The sequence below is a fragment of the Corylus avellana genome, chromosome 5 (assembly GCF_965113065.1).
Source record: "Corylus avellana chromosome 5, dhCorAvel1.hap1.2, whole genome shotgun sequence".
NCBI lineage: Eukaryota > Viridiplantae > Streptophyta > Magnoliopsida > Fagales > Betulaceae > Corylus > Corylus avellana.
Window position 1 is genome coordinate 7,043,234 of NC_142494.1, and position 22,805 is coordinate 7,066,038.

At 38.6% G+C, this 22,805-nt stretch overlaps 2 pseudogenes; both read left to right on the forward strand.

Moving 5' to 3' along the window:
• Positions 1-301: 301 nt before the first annotated feature.
• LOC132180941 (heat shock cognate 70 kDa protein pseudogene) lies at positions 302-2,272 on the forward strand (annotated as a pseudogene).
• An 11,748-nt stretch (positions 2,273-14,020) lies between these two features.
• LOC132181737 (heat shock 70 kDa protein 4-like) lies at positions 14,021-17,101 on the forward strand (annotated as a pseudogene).
• The last annotated feature ends 5,704 nt before the right edge of the window (positions 17,102-22,805 follow it).

Genomic DNA, 22,805 nt, shown 5'->3' on the forward strand with positions numbered 1-22,805 from the left:
AAATTACCAAGCTTGATTTTATCGTCACTGTCACTGCTTTTGCCGCCTGTAATGCATATTTCTTGGCTGTACTATTTATCCTATAATTTAGTACAATAAATATATAATAAGATCATTAGCTACCTCCTCCTTTTTTTAGCGATAAGATTCCGTGTTTACTCAATGAAATGGGCAAAGAAAAGAGAAAACGTAGCTTTTACATATTCTGTCTGCTTCTTGATTAAGGAAACAAATTCTATAAAATGAGTCCATGGCCATCTTCAACCTGTCATCTTCTTCAGTTTGTTCCTGGACGTTGAGAATGGCTGGCGAAGGAGAGAGCCCAGCGATAGGGATCGATCTAGGGACGACGTACTCGTACGTGGGAGTGTGGCAACATGATCGGGTAGAGATCATAGTGAATGATCAGGGCAACAGGACGACGCCGTCTTATGTTGCTTTCACTAACAACGAGCGTTTAATTGGCGATGCAGCCCAGACCCAAGTTGCCAAGAATCCCACAAACTCCATCTTTGGTAATTTTCGGTATATAACCATCTAATTGCATTTTCAATTCAAAACTCAATCAAGAAAGATTCATGAACTCTCAATATTTGTTGCTTCTTCTACTTTAGTTTTGTTGAATCCTTTTTCTCTTATTTATGTTGCAGATGCAAAGCGGTTGATTGGTAGGAGGTTTAGTGATTCTTTAGTTTAGAACGATATCAAGCTGTGGCCATTTAAGGTCATTAAAGGTTCTGCTGACAAACCTATGATTGTGGTCACTTATAAGGGTGAAAAGAAGCAATTTGCTGCAGAAGAAATTTCATCTATGATCCTCAAAAAGATGTGTGAGATTGCGGAGGCCTACCTTGGCACAACTGTAAAGAATGTTGTAGTCACTGTCCTGGCCTACTTCAACGACTCACAGCGTAAGGCCACGAAGGATGCTGGAGACATTGCAGGACTAAATGTCATGCGGATAATCAATGAACCAACTGCCGCAGCCATTGCTTATGGTCTTGATAAGATGGCCATTGATAAGAAAAATGTGTTGATCTTTGATTTGGGTGGTAGTACTGCAGATGTCTCGTTACTTACCATTGACAAGAGTACTTTGAAGTGAAGGTTGTTGCTGGAGACACTCATCTTGGAGGTGAGGACTTTAACAACAAAATGCTAAAGCACTTCGTTAAAATATTTAAAAGGCAGCACAAAGAGGGCATTAGTAAAAATGCAAGAGCTCTAAGGAGGTTAAAAAACTGCTTGTGAGAGAGCAAAGAGGATTCTTTCTTCTGCAACTGAGACTACCATTGAAGTTAATTCTTTATTTAATGGTATTGATTTCTCCTCATGCATTACCCGTGCCAGATTTGTGGAACTCAATATGGACTTTTTCAAGAAGTCTATTAAGCTTGTGGAGAAGTGTTTGAATGATGCTAAGATGGACAAGAGAGAAGTCCACGATGTCGTTCTTACTGGTGGTTCTTCTAGAATTCCCAAGGTGCAGGAGCTGTTGCAAGACTTCTTTGATGGAAAGCAGCTTAACAAGAGCATCAACCCAGATGAAGTTGTGGCTTATGGAGCCGCTGTTCAAGCTGCAAACATGGCTGGTATGGGTAATAAGAAAGTTCAACACATTATGCTCCTTGGGGTGGAGATCAATGAAGATGAGATGTCCGTTGTGATTCCGAGGAATATTGCCATTCCCACCAAGATGGAGCATTACTACACCACAAGAAAGGACAACCAAACTTCTGTTAGGTTTGTAGTTTACGAGGGTGAGAGAGCGAGAACTGGGGATAACAACTGGTTGGGAGAATTTAATCTTTCCCCCATTCCTGCAGCACCCAGGGGTGTTGCTTCAGTTAAAGTATTGTTTGATATAAATGCCAACGGTATCTTGAATGTTTCTGCTGCAGAGAAGACCAGTGGTAGGAGTTGCAAGATCACCATCACCAATGATAAGGCGAGACTGTCCAAGGAAGAGATTGATAGGATAGTCCAGGATGCAGTGAAATACAAGGTTGAAGATGATGAGCACAAGAAGAAGGTTAAGGCTAAGGAGGCTTTAGAGAACTATACTTACAACATGAGGAACAATGTCAATGATAAGGAGATTTGTGGCAAGCTTGACGCTGTTGGTAAGGAGAAGATTGAAGCTGCCATTAAGCACGTGATTCTCTGGTTAGATGGTATCCAGGATGCAAAGGCAAATGAGTTTGACGACAACTTGATTGGACTTGAGTTAATCTGCAACCCCATCGTTGCAAAGATATCTAGACAACAATAAACAATTGAGCTGGTCCTCTTATAAAAAACGATGACAATTAGAACACCAGAGTCCGTTATAGCGCCTTATCAGTGCAATGGATGCAAGTAATTTTTTGATTATTCTCACTTTATTTTGTCCAGACTTATTTTGAGTATTTTTGTTGCTAGATTGTTTTGACGTGGCTTTGTTGGGTAGCAGTTGGAAACTTTAAAATATGATGTGTAATTTATGGGTTTATTGTTGATGGTGCGAGTGTTAATATTCCATGGTCAAAATGCACTTAGGATTTTTCTTGTGAAGTTCTGACACTCGGCAGAACTAAGATTGTCCTGAGAATTGAATATTGAAGAGGGAATTCAGAAAGAGAGAAAATAACAAATAGGGAAGAGAAAAAACCCTAATTGCCCCAAATAAGCAAACAAATAAATAACTCTGAAAGATTTAAATTTAATTGATAGTTCAAATTGAATTAAAAAATAACGAAGACTAAATGCATTTATATAAGCTAGGCACCTCCTAAATTAACAAGGAAAACAAAAATCAAACCTAATTAGAAAAGAAAAACCAAATCTAATTGGAAAAGGAAAACAAATCATAATAGAAAAGGGAAAACCCAATCCTTATTGAAAATGAAAAATTAAAGTATAAATAATAAATCCACTTTATTATTATTATTATTTTCCTGCATCAGTCTCCCGGGTTGGAAAGAACTCGCCCTCGAGTTCAAGTCATCTATGTCAGCATCAACAAAACATGGAGTCAAATGCTTCACATTGAACACATTGGAGGTCTTTAAATGACTTGGAAGACGTAGTAGGTATGCATTGTCATTTATCTTCGGCAAAATCTCACAAGGCACAATCTTCCTCTTCTATAGCTTGTTATACTCACTGACAGGGAAACGATCAGATATGAGTACAGCCCAAACTAAATCACCAACCTAAAAAGTTACCTTGCGTCTGTGGTTGTCAATTTGTGCTTTATACATGACATTGCTATCTTCTATCACTTTCTTGACCTGGTCATGAACTCCTCGGAGATAATCCGCCATCTCATTAGCCTTAATACTCAATCGACCAATACGAGGAATGGGTGCTAAGTCAAGGACTCCCGATGGGTTGCTCATACACTACCTCAAAAGGGCTCAACTAAGTCATTCTATTCTTGGTCTAGTTGTAAGCAAACTCTACCTGTGACAAAGCCAAGTCCTACTACTTCGGCTTATTTCCAACTAAACTCAAAAGATTTCCCAAGCTCCGATTCACCACCTCAATCTGACCATCTGTTTAGGGGTGGTAGGTGTAATATCCTGATAAAACACCGGTTTTAAAAGACTAATAATTTACTACAAAGTGACAAAACATTTTCATAAAACAAGGTTTTATAAACCAAAAACCTATACCCCTTATGAGTTGCCCCAACCCCTTGAGTTTTTCCAAACAAAAGCCAAGAATTTCACTCTTTGGACGAACATTCGCCAGGGGGACCACCCGAACGTTCGCCCTTAACCTAAGTGCGAGTGTTTACTTGGGGGCCACCACGAGCATTCGTTGACCAGTCTTTGAGCCATTGGGTAATACCCAAACGTATGTCTGAACCCTTTGGTCCATTGTGTAATAGTACCCGAACGTTCACCTTATAATACCCAAACGTTCACTGACACTCTGAAAAGTAATTTTAGCCCATTATGCACCTTTTCAGAAGAGAGCACGCCCTAAGCCCCTACATAAACCCCTCCCTCCAACCCTCATTCCTTGGTGGTTTTGCTATCTTCTAAAAGGTATTTTCTTGCCCATTTCCATAGCCTTCATGTTGTTCTTACTATTTTCTTAAGTAGTACGAGTTTTAAAGAAGCCTTGATAAGTTCTTGTACCCATTTTCTTACAAAACCAAGGATGATTTTGAAGAGCTTTAAACTCGCATTTTATTGCCTTAAGTTTGCATGTTAGCATATTTTGTTACTTTGCATGTGTCCATTTGTAGCCTAGGATGAGATGTACCACACCCTAGAAGCATAGAGTTTTATTTGGGCTTTTGGCCAAGAGTTTTTACTCTCCGGCCGAATGTTCACCCACGAGTCCAAGCGTTTGCCCAGGGAGCATGACACACGCCCAAACACCCGAATGTGCAAGGTTAGGGTTTCAATGACCCATTTCATTAGATAAGACTTATTTTGTCTCTCGAGGAGTTCTCTAGTGTTGCATATAACGATGTGTCGTATTTCGTTATAGGAGAGATTTGTGATGTTAGAGGACTCGAGTGAGCGCACGAGGTAAGTAAACACTTAGGGAAAAATCCACTTTACCCCCCTGAAGTTTCAAGGGTTTTTTCAATTTGAACCCCAAAGTTAAAAAATTGGAAATGCACCCTCCTAATGTTTCAAAAATTTTCAATTTAAACCTTTTGTTACTAATTTCCGTCAAATTGGACAGAAATTTATGAAATTACGTAATTACCCTTAGGCTTTTTTAAAAAAATTTCGTCCAATTTAAAGGAAATTAGTAACGGAAGGTTTAAATTGAAAATTTTTGAAACATTAGGGGGTACATTGCCAATTTTTAAACTTTGTGGTTCAAATTGAAAAACACCTGAAACTTCAGGGAGGTAAAGTGGATTTTCCCCAAACACTTACAACTGCTTTCCTTAAAACTACAGGATATGTCAACTAACTAAGCACGCATATGATATGAGCATGTCTACTTTTGTATAACTCGTAATTTTCTTAATAATTGGTTGATAAGATGCATCATATGACATGGTACACCAGAAAGTGTGGTACAATGGCCATAGGCTTACTATATAGATTTGATTCTATGGTCAAACATGTGTATGGATGTGACATAAGGCCTTGGATCCAATGATTATTTCATGACCGTCGTAGCCTTAATTGGCGGTCATTACAGGACGTACATCATTAGTAGCGTGGACCACCTAAGGTCAGACTCAGTCGAGTTGCTAGTATTATGGACGATAACGTACAATGGTTGGGGCACTAGTATTGTATTACAGGACCCTCGGGACAGAGTCAACTCAGCTGAGAAGGGTAATATCTCGAGTAGACCATATATGATAGTTATGACATATTAAAGCATTAGTTTTCTGCATTAAAACACTTAGGCGATTGCCGTTGAAAATACACATCTTTTTTTCAATAAAATAATGGGAAAATTACAGTTTACCCCCTCAAAGTTGACAGGATTTTTCAATTCGAACACCAAAGTTTCAATTTTTGCAATTCACCCCACAAAGTTTCAATTTTTTTCAATTCGACCAATATTATCCAAAAATTCTCATATTGCCTCTAATTTTTATTTTTTATGAAAAAATAAATAAATTTGGGTCTGCAAAAATGGCCAAATGGCCAAAGGGTTGGCTACGGCCACCCCGAATTTTTTTTTAATTTTTGTTATAAAAAATAAAAATAAAAATAAAAATTATGGGCAATATGGGAAGTTTTGGGTACAATTGGTCAAATTGGAAAAATTTGGAACTTTGTGGGGGTGGAATGCAAAAATTGAAACTTTGATGTTCGAATTGAAAAACGCTGTCAACTTTTGGGGGTAAACTGTAATTTTCCCTAAAATAATATTTTTATGGTGTATTAACAGAGACAACACCTCTTTTAAATCTTCGTCAAACTTCACGTTTATTTCTACTCAATAATAATTGGCTTATGTCGTACCCAACTGTGAGGTTTACTTACTAAGTCGTTAGACTTACGCGGTTATTACATTTTGTAGGATGCCTCTTTCTAGAAGATGGGAGTGGCAAGGTTGCCACTACGCGATTGTCTAAATTAGAGATCTTCATGTTATTACCAGGTTTGATCAGGTTATTGTTTCTATTAGTTTCTCCGTGTCTACATTTCGAGGATAATACATGCTTCATGTACGATTATTAGATTTCTTAGATTTATCTCATTTTCCTATGCATTAATTCTGAGTTTGTTTAGAAGGGCGGTTTCCTAGTTAGCTACCAGTTAGGTATATTGGGGTAATTGCCAGTAACTCTACCAGACTGGTGAAACTAAGCTTGGTCTCCATCTTTTCCCATAGACTCTTCCAAAAATGGCTCATGAATTTTGTATCTCGGTTCGATGTAATGGATCTTGGAACCTTGTGCATACGAACAATCTCCCAAAAATACAAGTGAGCAATCCGGGTCGTATCTATTGTCTTCCGGCATGCTATAAAATGGGCTATCTTAGAAAATCGATCAACCAACACAAAAATAGAATCCATGCTCCTTTGAGTGCGAGGTAACCCCAAATAAAAATCCATGCTAACATCGAGCCATGGGCCTTCAGGCACTAGTAATGGGGTGTATAAACCAATGTTTGTAAAGGCCCCATTAGACCTTTGACAAATAAAACACTGTTCCACATAACGTGCCACATCACTAGTTAGATTGGGCCAATAATAGTGTAATGAGACTAAGGCCAAGGTTTTGTCTCACCCAAAGTGACCTTCTCCATACAACTCTCGTTTTATTTGCTCCCTCAACGAACTATCTAGAATGCATAGCTGTAAACTCTGAAATTGATAACCATTATGAATAACATAATCACTACTTACCTACAGACACCTCAGCAAATATCTTCCCGAATGAAGGATCTTTCGTATACAACTCTTAGAAAGTGTCAAAACCCACAACTTTGGTATGCGTAGTAGAAAGAAGTGCAACCCTCCTACTCAGAGCATCAACAACTCGATTCAAATTCATTAATTGGTGTCGTAAAGAAAAAGTGAACTCCTGAAGGTAAGCAACCCATTTAGCATGTCTACGATTAAGCTTTTGTTGGCCATTGATATTTTTGAGGGCCTCATGATCTGTGATAAGGATGAACTCCTTCTGCACCAGGTAATGATTCCAATGCTTCAAAGATTGTACAATGGAATAAAAATCCAAGTCATGGGAGGAATAGTTCTTCTTGGACCCTGACAACTTTTCACTGAAAAAGGCGATCAGATGTCCCTCTTGGCTTGGGACACCGCCAATGCCAACACCAGATACGTCACAATTAACTTCAAAATCTTCTCAAAGTTTGGAAGACCGAGAACAGAGTCTTCCGTCATTTTCTGCTTCACTGTTGTGCCAAATACCCACATAAATTAATAGGCGAATACTTGGTACGTTTTACTCGCAAGTGCACTAGATCAAAACGATAGTATAGGGTGTCAGTACGAGAGCATTCCCACGAGGATTGTAGTTTTGCTTATAATTGATTTTTCAAATTAAATATCTTTGAACTGTCACGAATTGAAAGATTAAAAAGAAATAATAAAGAAAGGGTTAGGGTTTTGATATCCACCACTAATCAGACTAATTAAGATAACAATATGCCAATGTTCCAATCATACTGATATATTTAATGCATGTCAACCTAAAGGCATGGTATTTACTCCTTAAGTTATTGATCTCCCTAAGCAACGAATTAGGCATGGTATTTACTCTAATTTTTTTCTTTCTTAAAGGATTTAGCATGATATCTACTAAGTTTTTCTTTAGGGAAGCATAGATCTATGGAAATCGACAAACACATGAAGCCTAGAAGCCCTAGAAAACCTAATAAAATCGGAAGAGAGACCCCTAGTTCAATTAGGGTTTGGAAAACCTAGTTTTAAGTGAGAAACACGTCTTTCCACTTCTTAACCGCCCAAGTGCACTTGATTGCTGCCTTGCGCTCGATCCTATGTCTTATGTGCTCGAGCGCAGATGAGCTCAAACCTGTTTCTAGTGCGATCGATCCCATGCTCCAATTTTTCCCAAGTTTGCTCCTTTATGCTCAAAACTTCCAAAAACACTTCATTTTCCTTCAAACACCTAAAAACAGACAAAAAGACAAAAAGGAAGTAAAACAACACAAAATAGCACAACTAAGAGATAACACATATAAAAGAAGGGGGTTAAAATACCCCAACAAAACACCAACAAATACCCCATCAAAATCCCAACAAAACCCCAACAAATATTTTAGCACTCAACAAATACCCCAACAAAACACCCGTTTCAAAAGTTTAAAGATCACCTGCTAAAACGGTTAATGTTTCCATAAAACAAGGCTTTAAACCAAAACATCTAAACATTTTTCTAAGTAGCCCAACTCCTTAAGACTTTCGGAAGCGAAAACCCAAAACCACCCTCACTAGCCTAACGCACGCCAGGGGACCAACGAGCGTAGGCTCTTGGCCTAAGTGCGAGCACGCGTTATGGGACCACCACGAGCGCTTGTTGACCAGTCTTCAAACAATTGGGCAATACCCAAATGTACGTCTAAACCCTTTTACGCATTGTGTAATAGTACCCGAACGCTCACCCTATAGTACTCGAGCGCTCATTGACATTTTTAAAAAGCAATTTTAACCCATTCTCCACCTTTTCAAACCAAAACACACCCTAAGAACCCATAAAAATCTTACCCTTCGACTTCAGCCTCTTCTTACACCAGGAAACCCTAACCTTAGAGTGAGGAGTGATTTTGAGAGAGAAGAAGGAAGCTTTGGTGGATTTTTGCCATCATCAAGGTAATTTCTATTCTATTTCTTATTATTCATGCTGCTATTATGGCTTTCTTAGAATTACACATTTTAAGGATGCCTTGGCAAACTCTTGTACCCATTTTCTTCTAAAATCAAGAATGATTTTGAAAAGCTTTCAACCCACTTTCGTTTTCTTTAAAGTTTGCATGATAGTATATTTTGTACCTGAATATGTCTATTTAGAGCCTAGGGAGAGATGTACCAACCAATAGTTCAAGATATGTACCAACCAATAGTTCAAGATAGAAGCCTGAAACACAGTTTGAAGTTCCTGGCTGAACGCTCGCCCTCGAGAGCGCGCGCTAGCCAAGAGAACAAGGCAATCACCCCTTAGCCCAAATATGTGATATGAGGGTTTTTAGCACCTCTTTTCATTAAATGGAGCCTCGTACGAGTACTCTAGTACTGCTTATAATGATGGGTCATATTTCATTATAGTAGAGATTCATGATGTCGGAGGACTCAAGCGAGCGCGCGAGGTAAGTAGACACTTACGAACACTTTCCTTAAAACGTGTGATATGTCAGCTGACTGAGCACGCGTATAATATGAGCATGCCTATATTTTGTACAATTTAGTAACTGCTTTAATAATTGGTTGTTAAGCTGCATTGTATGACATAGTACACTGGTACGTGAGATATAATGGCTAGGGGTGTAAACGAGCCAAGCTTGGGCGAGCTTGGGCTGTCCAGGCTCGGCTCATTTATTTTTGGGCTAGGCTCGAGCTCGAGCTCGACTTTGCTGCTCGAACTCGGCTCGACAGGGTTGGAACCCTGTTCGAGCTCGAGCTCGTCAATTTTGCTTGAGCTCGAGCTCGACTGTTTTTTTTTTGTTGGTAATTTAAGTGTATTAGATTACAAAAATCATCCATCCAGAATATTTTGCACCTTAAAATACTAAAGAACATTAACAAACATTACAGATTAATGTCAACCTTACAATTAAAACTAACAAAATCAACTAAAATGCTAAAGAACATTAAACAAACATAACAAATTAATCCCAACATTACAATCATCCATACAGAATCAACTAAAATGTTAAAGAACATTAAACAAATTTAACATATTAATCTCCACCTCACAATTCCATACATAATCAACTAAAATTTTAAAAAATAGTTATTAATGATAATATATATATATATATATATATATATATATATATATATATATATATTTCTTATATGTTTTTATATTAATATATACATATATTATATATATAATATATATACACATATATGCATAAAAAATAAATAAATAAATAAAGGTATATAATATATTTGTTATTATTGAGTAAATGAGTAATGTTGATTATATATTGTTATTTGTTACTTGATAAAAAATATACGAGCCGAGCCTAATAAGCGAAGCGAGCCTTATACGAGCTGAGTTCACGAGCTTAGCCGAGTCGGGCCGAGCTTGCTTCGTTTAATATTCAAGCCAAGATTTGTGTTCACGAAGCGCTTCATTTAATATTCGAGTCGAGCACGAGCCGAGCCCGAGCTTGCTCGCGAGACACTTTGCTCACTTAACAGCCCTAATAATGGCCATGGGCTTACTATATAGACTTGATCCTATAGACAAACTCTGTATGGATGTGTTATATAGGCATTGGATCCAATAGTTATTTCGTGATCGGCGCAGCCTTAACGGGTTTGTCATTAAAGGACATACATCATTAGTAGTGTGGACCACTTGAGGTCAGATTATGTAACGCCCCCAAATCTAGCCTTGACCATTTTGGTAGGGTTACTGGCAATTACCTCAACTTAGCCAACTTGTGACTAGATAGAGAACTGCCATTCTCTACCAAGTCAGAGTTATTGCATAGGAAGGTGAAATAATCTGAGAATTCTATCAGTCATTACAGGGTAAGTAAAATCCTCAATTTAAGGACATGGAGCAACTAATAATAACTTAAGCAAACCTAACAGCAAGGTGAATTTTTTTCTTAAGCAAAGTTTGTAGTAGCAACCATGCTACTCTTTGGTTCTAGAGACATGTTCCCTACAAGAGTAATAACCGCATAAGTCTAAAGACTTAGTAGGTAAATCTCACAAATGGGTACAATATGAGCTAGTTCTTAGTAAGCAGAAATAAACGTGTAGTTTTGGTAAACAGTTGAAAGAGGTGTTGTCTCTATTAATACCCAAAAGTATTGTTTTGTTAGTAAAAGGTGGTGTACTTCCAACAGCAATCACCTAGGTGTTTTAATATAGAAAACTAATACTTTATAGGTCATAACTATCATATATGGTCCACCCAAGATATTACCAATTTTCAGCAAGGTTTGCGCTATCCCGAGGGATCTGTAATAGAATGCCGGTGCTCCGACCATTGTACGCTACTGTCCATAACACTAGCAGCGTGACCGAGTCTGACTTGGGATGGCCCATGCTACTAATGATGTACATCCTATTGTGACCTGCCCGTTAAGGTTGCGCTGGTTACGAAATAACCATTGGATCCAAGGCCCATATAACACATCCATACAGTTAAACCATAAAATCAAGTCTATATAGTAATCACATGGCCATTACACCACACGTACCGATGTACCATGTTATACAATGCATCTTATCAACCAGTTTTTTAAAAAATTACCAAGTTGTACAAAATATAAGCATGCTCATATCATACTCATGCTCAATGAGCTAACATATCGCACGTTTTTTAAGGAAAGTGTTCGTAAGTGTTTACTTACCTTGTGCACTCGCTTGAGTCCTTCGACATCACAAATCCCTACTATAATGAAATACAACACATCGTTATGCGGAGTACTAGAGAACTCCTATGAGTATTGTACTAAGTCTTATCTAACAAAAAGGGGGGTCATTGAACCCTAATATTGCACATTTTGAGCGAAGAGGCGAATGCCTTGCTTCCTGGTCGAACGCTCTAGCTCGAGAGCGAACATTCGGCCAGTGAGTTAGGTACCTTGGCCCAAAGCTCCAAGATATGTTTTGAGGCTTCTATCCAATCTATGGGTTGATATATCGCATCCTAGGCTATTAAGGTAACACATGCAAACTGCATATCATGCTATCAAGTAACTCAAAGCAATAAAATGAGGGCTTAAAGCTCTTTCAAAACATTCTTGGGTCTTGTTAAGAAAGAGATGCAAGGGCTTGTCAAAACATCTTTAAACTTGTAATACTGATAGCAACAATAAAAAAGCAAGGGAATGGGTAAGGAAATTACCTTAAAAGATGGCAAAAGCACCAAGCTTTCTTCCTTCTCTCTCTCCAAGTCACTTCTCACAATAGGGTTAGGGTTTTTTTGAGGTTAGGAAAGGCTGAGGGTCGAAGGCATGGCTTATATAGGAGCTTGGGGCGTGCCTTGCTCTGAAAAAGTGGAGAATGGGTTAAAACTGCTTTTTAGGGTGTCAGCAAACGTTCAGGTACTATTGGGCAAATGTTTAGGTACTATTACAAGTTGGATAGAAGAGTTTAGGCGTACGTTCTAGGGTATTGCCGACTAGTTCAAGGACTGGTCAATGAACGCTCGTGTGGTCTTCTAGCTAACGCACGTACGTAAGTTAAGGGCGAATGTTCATGTGGTCCCTAGTGAATGTTCGGTCAGAGAATGGGGTTTCTAGATTTGGTTTGGAAACTTCTAGGGGATGGGCTACTCACAAAGGGTTTAAGTCTTCTGTTTTAAAACTATGTTTTTATCAGGGTTACAGACTCGGTCGGGTTGTTAGTGTTATGGTTGGTAGCGTACAATGGTCGGGGTTTCGGTATTGTACTACAGGTCTCTCGAAGCAGCGCCAACCTTGTTGAGAAGGGGTAATATTTCGAGTAGACCATACATGATAGTTGTGACCTATAAAAGCATTAGTTTTGGGCATTACAATACTTAGTCGATTGCTGCTGAAGTACACAATCTTTTATCAGTCAAACAATACTTTTTGGTGTATTAACAAAGACAACACATCTTTCAAATGTTTACCAACACTACACGTTTATTTCTGCTTAATGATAACTGGTTTATGTCGTACCTAGTTTTGAAGTTTACTTACTAAGTCGTTAGACTTACGCGAGTATTGCATCTTTTGAGAAACCTGTTTCTAGAACCAAAGAGTGGCACGGTTGCCACAAGATACTTTGCTTAAGGAAGATCTTCATACTGTTATCAGGTTTGCTTAAGTTATTATTTCTATTAGTTGCTCTGTGTCTATGTGTTGAGGATTATACTTGTTCCTTTGATGATTAATAGACTTCTCAAATTTATTTCACATTCTGATGCATTATCTTTGACGATGCTTAGAAGGGCGGCTCCCCATTTAGCTACCAGTTAGCTAAATTTGGGTAATTGTCAGTAACCCTACTAGACTAGTCAAGGCCAAATTTGGGGGCGTTACATTAAGTCTACAGGAAATTACGACCCTTTAAGCACTCCGTGATTGGTGCAATCAATGTACTGAAATTTCGGATGAACTGTCAGTAGAATGACGCCAATTTATGAAAACTCTTGACATCATGTAAACTCTTGGGTGTTGGTCATTCTAGAATTATTGTCACCTTAGACTGATCGGTATAAACACCATCAATAGACGCAACATATCCAAGGAAAGTGACAATGGTAGTAAAAAAGGAACACTTGTTCTGATTGACATATAACCACTCATTTCATAGTGTTTTAAGAACCTTCCTGAAGTGCTTTAGGTATGTCTCATGCGAGGAGCTGTAGATGAGAATATTTTCAAAGTACACAACAATGAACTTCCCCATGTAAGGCCGCACACTTGATGTATGAATCTCATGAATATGTTGGTTGTGTTGGATAGGCTAAAAGGCATGGCCATACACTCGTACAACCCATGATATGTTTTGAACACTGTTTTCCACCCATCTCCAGGCCTGATACTAATTTGGTGATACCAGCATCTAAGGTCAATTTTAGATAAGACCAACCTGTTAACTGATCCAGTATGTCATCTAAGCGAGGAATCAGGAACCTATACTTCATCGTGATTCGATTGATGGCTTGGCTATCGACACACATATGCCACGACCTATCCTTCTTCAGAACTAAAAGAGCAGGAACTGCGCATGGACTCATGCTCTCTCAGATGTAACCTCTTTCCAGCAACTGTCATTTGGCGTTGTAGTTCTTCAGATTCCTTCAGGCCAAGGTGCTAAGTTGGTCGATTTAGCAAGCTTGACCCTAGCACAAGGCCAATGTGGTGATGTATATCTCTCATGGGTGGCAGACCAGGGGGTAGATTTTTTGGCATCAAATAAGCAAACTCTATAAGCACCTCTTGTAACTCTACTCAACTTCATCATCTATGCTGGCACCCTCTTCACATGGCATCAAGGCATATACAACTCCCTCTTCTTCTACTTCCTCCATGAATCAAGACATTGATATGAGATTAGTGCCTTTTTCAGTCATTGGTGCTTGAATGACTCCTTCTTGTCGAGGTGCTAACATCACCTCCTTTCCCATGATGCTCACGGTATAGGTATTTTGTCGCCCATCATAGATAACGCTTCAATCATACTACCAAGGCCTGCCTAACAATAAATGACTTGCATCCATAGACAGTACATCGCACCATGCATTATCAAAATATTTTCTACCAATTGAAAAAGAGACCAAACACCTTTTATCTACTGTTACCTCACTCCATTTCTTCAACCATGACAATTTGTATGGTTTTGGATGGTGATAAGTCTTCTGTTGAAGCTTCTTAATTGCATCCTCTAATACCACATTCTCACAACTGCCACTCTCAATAAGAAGCTTGCAAACCTGCTTTGTGATTGTGCAGCTAGTATGAAAAATATTGGTTTTTAATCAATCTTCTTCGGAATCATCTTTTTTAGCGAGCAAGTTTTTTATGACAACAAAAGTCTCGTTCCTATCTCCATACAAAATGTCCCCTTCATCAAAAACAGGATCTCCAATGTTTGCTTGCTCCTCTCCTGTCTCATCCTCAATCAAGAGATTCTTACCTCATTTTGCTAGTAGGTTTCTGGCAATCTGTCAATTGATGACTGGGCTCCCCACATCTGAAACAACAAATGTTGGAATGGGAACTCTGGCGTTGCGTAGATTGAGGATTAGGATGTGGCTCTTGAGAATGGGCTCCTCGTGCATTATGATCTCCTCTCGGCGTAAATCTGGTATTATTCCTGGCTTGCTATTTTTCTATTGTCAAGGCACATTGGTAAGCTTTAGAAACCGTCCGAATTGAGTGGAGACTAAGGACTTCTTGTAGGGACTATCGCAAACCACCTAAGTACCATGCCACCAACTGCTCCTTAGTCTGGAACAAGTCGTTTCAAGAAACCAACATGTAGAACTTTTCAGTGTAATCATCAACAGATCACGCACCTTGTCTCAATGTTTGTAGCCGCTGAAATAATGTCTACGTGTATCCAAAGAGTAAAAAGTGTTGGGGATAGGATTGCAAATCAAAGTATTTTTGCTGCGGAAGGAATCAAATTCCCATGCCAAGATCCTTTACGAAGAACATGTGAAGAATATATGAAGAACAGTTGCTATTTAAAAATTAAATATCAAGAATGAAGAACACTTACTTGGATATAAACGGCCACTCCTGGCTTTGGGATTGTGCAGCTAGTATGAAAAATATTGGTTTTTAACCAATCTTCTTCGGAATCATCTTTTTTAGCGAGCAAGTTTTTTATGACAACAAAAGTCTTGTTCCTATCTCCATACAAAATATCCCCTTCATCAAAAACAGGATCTCCAATGTTTGCTTGCTCCTCTCCTGTCTCATCCTCAATCAAGAGATTCTTACCTCGTTTTGCTAGTAGGTTTCTGGCAATCTGTCAATCGATGACTGGGCTCCCCACATCTGAAACAACAAATGTTGGAATGGGAACTCTGGCGTTGCGTAGATTGAGGATTAGGATGTGGCTCTTGAGAACGGGCTCCTCGTGCATTATGATCTCCTCTCGGCGTACTCATGCTAGATTTGCGGAACTCAATATGGACTTGTTTAGGAAGTCTATTTAGCTTGTGGAAAAGTGTTTGACAGATGCTAAGATGGACAAGAGAGGAGTCCATGATGTCGTTCTTTCTGGGGGCTCTTCCAGAATTCCCATGGTACAACAACTGTTAGAGGAGTTCTTCGATGGAAAGCAACTTAACAAAAGTATCAACCCAGATGAAGCTGTGGCTTATGGCGCTGCTGTTCAAGCTACAAAATTGACTGGTATGGATAATGAGAAACTTCAACACAATGTGCATTCAGATGTCACCCCTTTGTCCCTTGGTGTTCAGATCCGTGAAGATATGATGTCTGTTGTGATTCCGAGGAATACTGCCATTCCCGCCAAGATGGAGCAGACCTTTACCACCTTCTGTGACAACCAAACATCTGCTTTATTCTCGATTTACGAGGGTGAAAGTGCAAGAATTGTAGGTAATAACTGGTTAGGAGAATTTGAACTTTCCGCCATTCCTGCTACACCTGAGGGTGATGTTAAGATGAAAGCATGCTTTGAGATTGATGCCAATGGTATCTTGAATGTTTCTGCCATGGAGCAGACCACTGGTGTAACTTACAATATCAACATTACAAATTACAAGGCATCACTTTCCACAGAAGAGATTCATAGGATGGTAGAAAATGCAGAGAAATACAAGGTTGAAGATGATGAGCGAAGCAAGAAGGTTAAGGCTAAGGAGGCTTTGGAGAACTACGCTTACAAAATGAAGAACACTGTTAATGATAAGGAGATTGGTGACAAGCTTGATGCTTATGGTAAGGAGAAGATTGAAACTGCTATTAAGCATGTGATTCAATGGTTAGATGATACCCAACATGCAGAGGTAGATGAGTTTGAGGACAAGCTTATTGAACTTGAGTTAATCTGCATTCCCATCATTGCAAAGATATCTAAACAAGAATGTTTGGACAAGGAAGCAAATGACCAACACCCATCTTGTGTGAAGCTTCCACGTACTTTAATTGGCGATGGAATGACACTACACCTAAGTGAGAAGGTCTCAACAAAGTGCCTTAAATGTGGAACTAAGGAAATATGGAAGGGGATCAATGGTTGGTCCTATGAATCGACTTGTGGCCAATATTGCTATCATGTCGCATGTGTGAAGGATATAATTCTTAATAATGGAAAAAATGATGTTGGGTTTCAGATTATGGTTCCTGAAGAAGACATAGGACAACAAAGGGAAGGAAGCTCAAGCAAAAAGAAGGTTAAGTATATGTCAAAAGTGGTTCTCAAGATTATTATTTCAGCCATTCTTGGGGTTCCAATTACCATGGTTGCAACTGTTATCGAGTCATCGATTTTATGCTGATTTATTTTTTGACAGGATTGGAAGTTTGTATCTAGTTGTGTTTGGCGACCACATATATGTTCGGAAGAGGTGGCCAAGTTACCCTTGACTGAGAGGGTGGTTCGGCCACCCCTTATTTGGCCAAACAGGGTAGCTCGACTACTCCCGTTTTATTTCTATATTTCTATATTTATATGTTTATATGTTTTTTTATTATTATGGGTGACATATGTCATAATTTGATTTGTACTGGTGTGAAACTTGACAATTTTCACCGAAAAAATTAGACAAAAGTCTACTTGACCTAAAAGTTTAAGCTGATAGGAATAGGTAAATTAAATCATTTAATCAACACTCCCCCCCCCCCCCCCACCCTTATATAATAACGTTGGCAATTTAACCAATGACACGGGAACCCGACACAAACACGACACGTAAAATTTGGTTTAGGGTTGGGCTTAAACAGGTTTGGGTCGTAAACGGGTCACCCGTTTATGACACGTTTAGTAATCGTGTCAGGTCGTGTCAACCCGCCGAGTTTGTGGGTTGACATGTTTGATCAGTATCTTTTTTTTTTTTTTGTCATTAAACGTCTAAAGTCTAAACCTAAAAGCCTTAACTTACTCAACCCCCAAAAAAAAAAACTTGCATCCTACCTCTCTTGCATCGCTCAGGAGACCTTCCGCAATTCCGCCCACTGCCTCTCTCAGACCTTCGGTCCTAATCTCTCCAATCTCTCGCTCTCACTCTCGGTCTCTGAATTCTCTTTGTTGGTGTCTCCCTCTCTCTTGGTTCACGGCATAGCAGCACTACCTCTGTTGGTATCTCCTTCTCCCGCCGTTTCTCTGTCAGTCTCTTTGTCTCTCTTTGTTCGTGGCGCAGCGGCACTACCTCAAGGTATTTTATTTCCTTTGGTTGATTTTCTGAGTTTCTGTGGTTGATTACTTGATTTGGTGGCTGAAAAGAAAATTTTGAAAGGCTTGAAGCCTTGAAGGCATTCATTTCCTAGAAAGAATTAAACTCGATAATTGGTTTGTAATAGTTTGAGGTGGAGGAGTTGAGGTGTCGTTGCTGAAGAGGTGCGTGCTGAGTCGCTGACCAAGCAAGTACAGCAAAATTTGTGGTTTTCAAATTCCATAGTGAGTAATTTTCTTTTGTTAACTTCACCATAAAATGATGCTGAAGATTGATGCGAGGTGGGTTCGGGTTTGAAACTCAGTTGTTGGTTTGGGTTGAGTTTGGGTTGAGTTTGTGTTGATTGAAGATGAAGAAGAGTGGGCCATGGTTGATGTGAGTCTGTTGCAAAGAGACGCACAATAAGTGTTCATCAAAATGTTTGTGTCACACGATTAGTAGATCTTTTTCGTTTTGAATTGGCATGCTCTCTATCAAGACTAGCCTTATCCCTTGATTATTGATTTTCAGGTTCAACGTCATCATCTAATCAAATTGGTGTATTGGCTCAGTCTAATACAATACACCAATCTAGTTATTATCCTAAAAAGAATTAAACTCTAACCTTGACCCACAACAAGGTAATATTAGTTATTTGCATATTTAATTCATTCATCAACTTGTATTTTATTTTACTACACTATAATAACACTAATTACTTATTTATGTTTTGATATAGTACACACAAAACATCATAAAATAATAAAGCTAAAGGCTTAGCAAACATAAATTAAGGGGCTCAAATATGCAATTTTTGGCGCTCAACAAATACCCCCAAACTTACATTTTGCTAGTCCCTTAGCAAAACAAAATGAAAAACAAAATCAAAGCAAGAAACATAAGTCCGCTGTCGTGGGAGAGACGATTGCATTAAGCATATGCAACAAGCCTATTAAACTCCTAGGCATCCCTAGTAGACAAGTGAAATTTCGTGAGGGTTTAACAGGAATGATACCCACAACCATTTTTTAAGCACTATTTTATTGACAAACATGAACTTCCACACAAACACATGGTTCTCACTCATGAGCATATTTAACAAAATGAACACCACAATCACATCATTAGGACATCCAAAAATCATTCAACTCATGGATGAAAATTTGAGACAACACATGCTCCAATAAGTGCAACATGAGATTAACATAGAATCATAAGGCTTCAATCTACTCAAAGTTTTTGTGTACCTCAAAATTCATAGGAATTCTATTAAATTAAAACAACCAAGGCTTGAGTCAATATATGTGTTTTTTCTTCTTCTTTTTTGTAGACTGTGCAATGCTCAGCTCCCTTAAGCTTTCTAAATGACCTATGTAGCGAGTGTTGGGCCAGTGGCTCCCAAACTCTATATATATATATATATATATATATATATATATATATATTAATTTAAATTTTTAGGCCAAGGTTTCATCAAATATACATCCTATAAATCTCAAAATACAAACTATCCAATTCAAATTTCATACCTCACAAATTCTATGCTAATGTGCTTGTGATGATCAAGTCAAACATGTGAAGTCTCTCTAATTCAAAAATGAGTCAAAAGACTTAGATTCCTAAAGATGATGATGGGATCAAGATATTAAACAAGCCAATTCAATTCAAACCAAGGTTACAGTGTCCCTCATGCTCAATCAACAACATAGCAATTTCTTTTTTTTTTAACAGATAAAATTTTTGAAACATTAGGGGGGTGGGGTACATTGCCAATTTTTAAACTTTGGGGTTCAAATTGAAAAACCCCTGAAACTTCAGGGGGTAAAGGGGATTTTTCCCCAAAAAAAAAAAAACAAATAACACAAACAAACAGATAGTGTGTGTGTCCACACCCCCAAACTTAAATGACACATTGTCCCAATGTGGCAAAAGATACAATACCATGGGATGAGGAACCGGAGTGTGCAAAGGCCAGGGCATCCCCCAAACTTAAACACCAAAACACCTGTCAACAGAACTAACAGCAATATTTTCTCATAGAAACACGGATCACAAGGTTAATTTCTGTTAAAAATAAAAAGAAAATGACACGGAATAAAATGAAAAGAAGAAATAAAGAAAATGTGCATAAATTAAAATGGGGAAGAAATTTTGCAGTGCTTTCCCCGATCATTTGGATGTCCAACCAATCCCTTCCACCCTTTCTTCTTTAGAATTTGATCTCCTCTGGAAGGATGTTTCGCCATCTTATGTAGCCAACTTGCTTGCTCCAAAAGATTTCCTTAGGACGCCTATTCCTAGATTTACACCCTTGTGTGCATGATTCCTTGAAGATCTCGACATAAGATGGCTCTTCGAGACATTGAAAAGATGAAGCTTGTGGTTCATGTTGTGTCTCAAGAGGGATTGTGATGAAGGAATGAGCTTCAGTACTCACTTCCTTATCATTGGACAGATTTAGGGGCTCAATTTGCTCCCGGTGCTTAACTTGCTACTCTTCTTCCTCCTTGTGGTTATAAACAGTGAGAAGCTCAGCTGCTAATGAAGATGGGATATGGATTGATATCTCAGTGGTTTTCCCATTCTCAATTCGCATATAAGGAATGGGATCCAATAAGGCCTCAGCTTGCTCATGTATCATATCAAGGTCTAGATCAAATTCAAATTGAGCAAAGCACTCTTCCAAAGGATCCTCCAGACTTGGCTCATTAGAAGTGTCAGCATGCTCAAGTAGCTTGTCCAAGTCTAGGTCACCTCCAAATTGATCAAAGAACTCTCCCAAAGGGTCCTCAAGACTGGGCTCCTTAACAATATCCTCAACAATTTCCTCATTCCTAAGTGTGGTGGTGGCTTGGACATTCTCATAATAAGAATTACTGGTGTCATCCTCATCAATCATGTATTGCCCTCTTGCCATCTCCTGACTTTGAAGCTCTTCTTCCTCGTTGTCATCCTCTATGCTCTCATTGTCCCAATATTGAGCCATTGGGTCAAGTTGATGTTTAGATGGAAGTTCATTCTTACTCTGGTCAATCCATCTTTTCATCCCTGTGGTAGCTTGAGTGTCAGCATCTTTGAGCTCTTGCATGGATTGTCATAGTTCTTGTATGGCCTAGTTGGCTATTTCCTTGAACGCATTGAGAGCGTCTTCCAACGAAGATTGTTAAGGAGGTTAATTGCACGATGAAGGGGTAGAAAATTGGTTGTCGAACAGTAGATATTCAGGATTGTGCAGTTCGTCCACAAGAAATCAAAATGGTTGCTCTAGGCCGGATTATAAAAATTAAAATTTGATTCAAACCTCGAGCTGGAGAAAGAAGTGTTCATTTGCTCATAAGAAAAATTAGCAAATTTCCCATAGGATGGACAATTTCCAATCTGATGATAAGGATTGGAGTCATATGAACATGGTCCATGTGGGTAAAAATTGTGAGAGTAGTTAGTAGGAGCTGGTGTCCTACAACTAGGAGAAGCATTAAAATTACTAAACGAAAAATTCATGCTTTTCCCTCACTCTTTAAAATAAAACACAGCTCCACATCAAACAGTATTTTTAAAAAAATAAAATAAAATAAACCAAAATACCAAAAATTAAAAACAAAAACTCACAAAAAGGACCAAACATAAGTTTGACAGAATTTCAGGTGCTGGTTCATTTTGATGCAGTCTGCGAAGGTGCGCTCGAGTGCAGGCAAGGTGGGATCAAGTGCAGGTGCACTGATCCGTCGGTGATGTTGCCTGTTGTTGGTCTGCTAAAGCTGGTTGTAGAGATGTGCTCGAGTGCAGTTGAGGTACGATCAAGAGCAAATGCGCACAAGATCCTTGCTGCGATAGGCTCGAGTGCGCTCGAGCGTATTGACGTGCGCTTGAGCGTCTTAGCAGGGATTGGGTTCCTCCGATCTACAAAAGAGCTAATTATAACTAGTAGAAAAATAAAATCAATTTAAACAAAAATCAATTTTCAAAAACAAACAATTCTCCGGCAACGGCGCAAAAAACTTGATGTGCAAATTTAAAATTACTCGCAAGCGCACGAGTCGTATGCAATATAGCGTGTGCAAGTACGAGGTCGATCCACAGGAAATTGTGTTGCAAAAATTAATTTCTTTCTAAATTAATTCTATCTTAATCTAGTTCCAAATTGTTTGTGAATTTGAAATTGAAAACAAAACAAATAAAATTAATCAAAAGATAAATGTTAAGTTTCAGAATTCTCACTCACCAAATCAAAGCACACATCATTATATTTGTTCATACATTCGAATTTCAATAAAATCTTATGCATGTTCTAATGTTCATAAAATTAACCTATTGATAGATTCAATGAATCCAACTATTGTACAAATCACAAAACATATCCAACTTAAATCAAAAGCATTCATTGTATCCATTTGATTAACGAAAGACAATGGATATCCAATTTAAATCAAAAGATTCAATGCATCCGTCGGATGAAACAAAATGAATATCCAACGTTTTCATAATTGATAAACAACAATCAATCACAATTTTCTCACATAATTGAATTGAAATGAACATACATTACATTAAAGGTCAGAATTGTACGAACAAAACATAAAGTTTTGACTGTTTTCATCGAGTCCCGAATCATGTTTGGCCAGTAGAAACTTGCTCGGACAGCTTTGTGTGCCAACACTCTTGCTCACGAATGGCTACCACAGATTCCTTCATTAATCTCTCGGAGGATGTAATCACCTTCCTCCTTAGAGACACATTTGAGAAGTGGTAACATGAACCCTCGCTTGTAGATGGTTCCATTTACCATGGTAAACCGAGCAGCCTTAGTCCTCACTTGGATTGGTTTCTTCTT